The 4,725-nt window shown below is 48.7% G+C and overlaps 1 protein-coding gene across 1 annotated transcript in view; it reads right to left on the bottom strand.

The window, feature by feature from the left end:
* The window catches only part of SEMA4B (semaphorin 4B), a 42,909-nt gene that overhangs the window by 37,032 nt on the left and 1,152 nt on the right, over positions 1 to 4,725 (bottom strand). The window lies entirely within an intron of this gene.

Here is a 4,725-nt window from a genome sequence, read left to right as displayed (position 1 = left end):
ACACACACACACACACACACACACACACACACACACACACACATATATATCCTGGTTCCAAAGATCCCATGAAGTCAGGAATCTACCTCCCCATTTGCTATGGAGTTATTCCCTCTAAAATCCCAGTCTGAGCCCCAGACCCCTGGCTATTACCCTGTGAGAGGAAAGAAGAACAGGACAGGGCCCTCCCTCCACCTCAGGAAACCAACCTTCCTTCCCAAAGGCCCAAGGCTCTCCCCTCTGCCTCTTCCTTCCCAGGGAGGAGGAGCTCCCTGACCCTGGAGTTTCCCCATCACCTCAGGTCACCTGGTGGCTGCCACTGTTACTCCCAGACAGAGTCTTGCTCTTGGTCTGATGCTGATCCCAGAGAGTGGGCAGGAACAGGTATGCCTAGGAGGGTGGCAGAGATGCACAGATGGGTTGCCACGGATTTCCTAAGGCTCTGTAGGCTGTACTCTCACCCTGCTTTGCCAGGGTGGAGGTTCTGAGGAATGCACCACCTGTGGCAGTGTGCCCACTTGCCACCCTAAAGCAGTGGTATTAGGAGACAACATGCACAGAAAGCTGGTGTGAGGGTGGCACCAAAGATCCGTGCCTGGACAGGAATCTCACACGGCAGCCACCCTGCAGCACCATTTATGTGCTGTGAATGAGGGTCTGGCTGGTGGGCACCACACCAGGGACTCTGGAGCCCACAAGGTTCTGAGTGAGCCCAGCTTGGCCCTAGCAGGAGAGTAGGCTCTAAGGGGACCCACCCTTGGGGCCACAAGGGCTTATCTCTAGCCATCTCATCTTTTGGTTTCCACAAACCCCTTGAAAGACAGCTGACCCTGCTTGCTCCTCCCAGCCATCTCTTCTATGAATGCTGCCTGAGTTCTTTCACTACAGCCTGTGAGCAGTGCAGCAGAGCAGGGAGCCCCTTCACCACAAGGGTGGGCTTCAGGGAGCTGTGAACCCCAAGAATGAGATGCCATTTCAGGAGAGAGGGAATCAGAGCTTTCATTTAATTTCAAAAGCTCTTTGCTACCAGCCCCCACTCCCCCCCGAAAAAAGTGAAGAACCGTTTCTCTAAGGTGTGTTAGTCTGCAGACACAGGGAACTTTCAAAATTAGCCTTTGTCAGAAAAAAAAAAATTATACCTCAGTTTGCAATAGTTATATAACCTTGACATGAAATATTTGGCAAATTCTTTCCACCTACATCAAAATTGTCATTTATATAGCTAATTAATATTTATTGAGCACCTACTATAAGTGAGGACTGTGCCAAACTTTTACATTCAATCAGTTAGTTAATGCTCACAACAGGGTGAGATATGAGTTATTATTGTATTCCCATTTCAGAAGTGAGAAATTGGGGCACAGAGAGGTTCCAGGACTTACTAAGGTCACACAAGTGATAAGTCAGGACTAGGACCACAACCCAGATCTGCTGACTCCAGAACCCATACGGATATTCAACCTATAGTCAGAATTTCAACCGCATTTTGTCTCAAGTTATAGCCATCCACCTCTTCTGATAATTATTATAAGCCAATGTCTGTCCTTCCTTCTTTCCTTCCCTCCCTCCTTCCTACCTTTGCTTCCTTCCTTCACTCCTCTCCTCTCCCTTCCTTCCCTTTTCTTCTTTCCCTGGCTCACTTCCTCCTTTACCTTCCTTCCCCCTCCCTTCCTTCTTTCATTCATGCAACATATATTTCTTGTGCACTTGCTGCCTTCTAAGCATTGCTCAAGGTGTAGGAAACTGACAAGGCTGCTGTCTTCACAGAGCTTAGTTTATCAGGATCCTTTAAACTGTTCTTTCAGAGAATAATCATTCTGATCTACATTTTCTTATTTATTTATTTATTTTGCGACGGAGTCTTGTTCTGTTGCCCAGGCTGGAGTGCAGTGACACGATCTCAGCTCACTGCAGCCTCTGCCTCCCGGGTTCCAGCAATTCTCCTGCTTCAGCCTTCTGGGTAGCTGGGATTACGGGCACATGCCACCACGCCTGGCTAATTTTTTGTATTTTTAGTAGACACAGGTTTTACCATGTTGGCCAGGCTGGTCTTGAACCCCTGACCTCAGGTGATCCGCCTGCCTTGGCCCCCAAAATGCTAGGATTACAGGCATGAGCCACCTCGCCTGGCTTTTATTTTATTTTATTTTTATTTTATATTTTATTTTATTTTATTTGAGACAGTGTCTCACTCTGTTGCCCAAGCTGGAATGCAGTGGCAGGATGATGGCTCACTGCAGCCTCAACCTCCCTTGGCTCAGGTGATCCTTCTACCTTAGCGCCCCGGATAGCTGACACTATAGCCGTGGGCCACCATGCTCGGCTAATTTTTGTATTTTTTGTACCGACCGAGTTTCACCATGTTGCCCAGGCTGGTCTCAAACTTCTGGACTCAAGTGATCCACCCACCTTGGCCTCCCAAAGTGCTGGGATTACAGGTATGAGCCACCATGCCTGGCCCACGTTTCTTTTTTTTTTTTTTTTTTTTGAGATGGAGTCTCATTCTGTCACCCAGGCTGGAGTGCAATGGCATGATCTCAGCTCACTGCAACCTCCGTCTTCCGGGTTCAAGTGATTCTCTTGCCTCAGCCTCCTGAGTAGCTGGGATCACGGGCAGGCACCACCATGCCCGGCTAATTAGTAGAGACAAGATTTCACCATGTTGATCAGGCTGGTCTCGATCTCCTGACCTTGTGATCTGCCTGCCTCAGCCTCCCAAAGTGCTAGGATTACAGGCGTGGGCCACTGCACCCGGCCCCCACATTTCTTTAGACACTTTCACTCCCTTATCCTTTGTCTCCAGCAAAGGTAGTGGTCAGGGCCAATTTGGCAGTTCTAGAAGTGCTCCCAGGCTGCACAGGCTAGAATCCTGCTGTTTTCAACTAATTTCCACAGTTGCTCCTGTGAGTTCCCTCTGCACTCTGCTCAGATTCCTATTAGGACCTCATTATGCTGCAGTGAAATACTCATTTACACATCACATCCCTCTCTTCCCTTCCCTTCTACAAGCTCCTTAAGTGCAGGGACAAGGCCTGCCTAACTCAGGTTTTTCATCTCCAGCCCCAGGAGAGAATATGGAAATATCAGGTGCCCAGCAAATGTTTTCTGCTCTAGCTGACTGTCTCAAATCGTTTCCAAAGGATCCATTCAAGTTTTCCTTCCTGAATCTTTTCCCCCACTTTTCTGTTATCCCTTTCAAAGGAAACATCACCACACTGATAGAGGCAGAACTAGAGTCCCACTTCCCTGATTTAGGGAAGCTAAACAGTTTTCTTGCTTAGCTCCAGGCTCACCAGCTTTGCTGGCATCAGAAGAGATGGTATTTTGGACAGTGGCTGAATGCTTGGCTCCTAGGGACTTATATTGGACCATCCTGTCCAATGTAGTCAGATACTACATTAAAGCAGGAGCCTCAAGGCACAAGACCCACGAAGCAGGAGGAGAGACTCAGCTCTCCCCAAGGCACAAGTCTCCATTTCCCATCTTTAGTTCAGCTGTTGCCAATGTCCCCAATCCTTATTTATTTTAATTTTTAATTTTAATTTTATTTTATTTTTTGTTTGTTTTTTGAGATGGAGTTTTACTCTTGTTGCCCAGACTGGAATGCAATCGCAATCTCAGCTGGCTCACGGCAACCTCCGCCTTCCAGGTTCAAGCGATTCTCCTGCCTCAGCCTCCCAAGTAGCTGTGATTACAGGCATGCGCCACCACGCCCAGCTAATTTTGTATTTTTAGTAGGGATGGGGTTTCTCCATGTTGGTCAGGCTGGTCTCGAACTCCTGACCTCAGGTGATCCACCTGCCTTGGCCTCCCAAAGTGCTGGAATTACAGGCATGAGCCACCACACACAGCCTTATTTTATTTATTTATTTATTGAAACAGAGTCTTGCTCTGTCACCCAGACCGGAGTGCAGTGGCACAATCTCAGCTTACTGCAACCCCCACCTCCCAGGTTCAAGCCATTCTCCTGCCTCAGCCTCCTGAGTAGCTGGAATTACAGGCACACGCCACCACACCCGGCTAATTTTTGTATTTTTACTAGAGATGAGGTTTTACCATGTTGACCTGGCTTGTTTCAAACTCCTGAGCTCAGGTGATCCACCCACCTCGACCTCCAAAAGTGCTGGGATTACAGGTGTGAGCCACCATGCCTGGCCAATGTCCCCATATTTAGATTGCCTGTCACCAACAGTTTGAGCCCCGGGTGCAAGGAGACATATCCCAGATTTTCCTGTGCTTCAGAAAGTATAATCTCCAAAAAGGCCAGGCGCCCCGGCTCAAGCCTATAAACCAGGCACTTTGGGAGGCCAAAGCGGGCGGATCACCTGAGCTCAGGAGTTGGAGACCAGCTTAGCCAACATGGTGAAACCCTGTCTCTACTAAAAATACAAAAATTGGCCGGGCGCGGTGGCTCAAGCCTGTAATCCCAGCACTTTGGGAGGCCGAGACGGGTGGATCACGAGGTCAGGAGATCGAGACCATCCTGGCTAACACGGTGAAACCCCGTCTCTACTAAAAAAAAAATACAAAAAATAGCCGGGCGAGGTGGCGGGCGCCTATAGTCCCAGCTACTCGGGAGGCTGAGGCAGGAGAATGGCGTGAACCCGGGAGAGGGAGCTTGCAGTGAGCTGAGATCCGGCCACTGCACTCCAATCCGGGCGACAGAGCGAGACTCCGCCTCAAAAAAAAAAAAAAAAAAAAAAAAAAAAAAAAAAAAAAAAAAAA

This window comes from Piliocolobus tephrosceles, chromosome 6 (assembly GCF_002776525.5).
Source record: "Piliocolobus tephrosceles isolate RC106 chromosome 6, ASM277652v3, whole genome shotgun sequence".
Classification (NCBI taxonomy): Eukaryota; Metazoa; Chordata; class Mammalia; order Primates; family Cercopithecidae; genus Piliocolobus; species Piliocolobus tephrosceles.
This window is presented reverse-complemented; position numbering and strand designations above follow the sequence as displayed.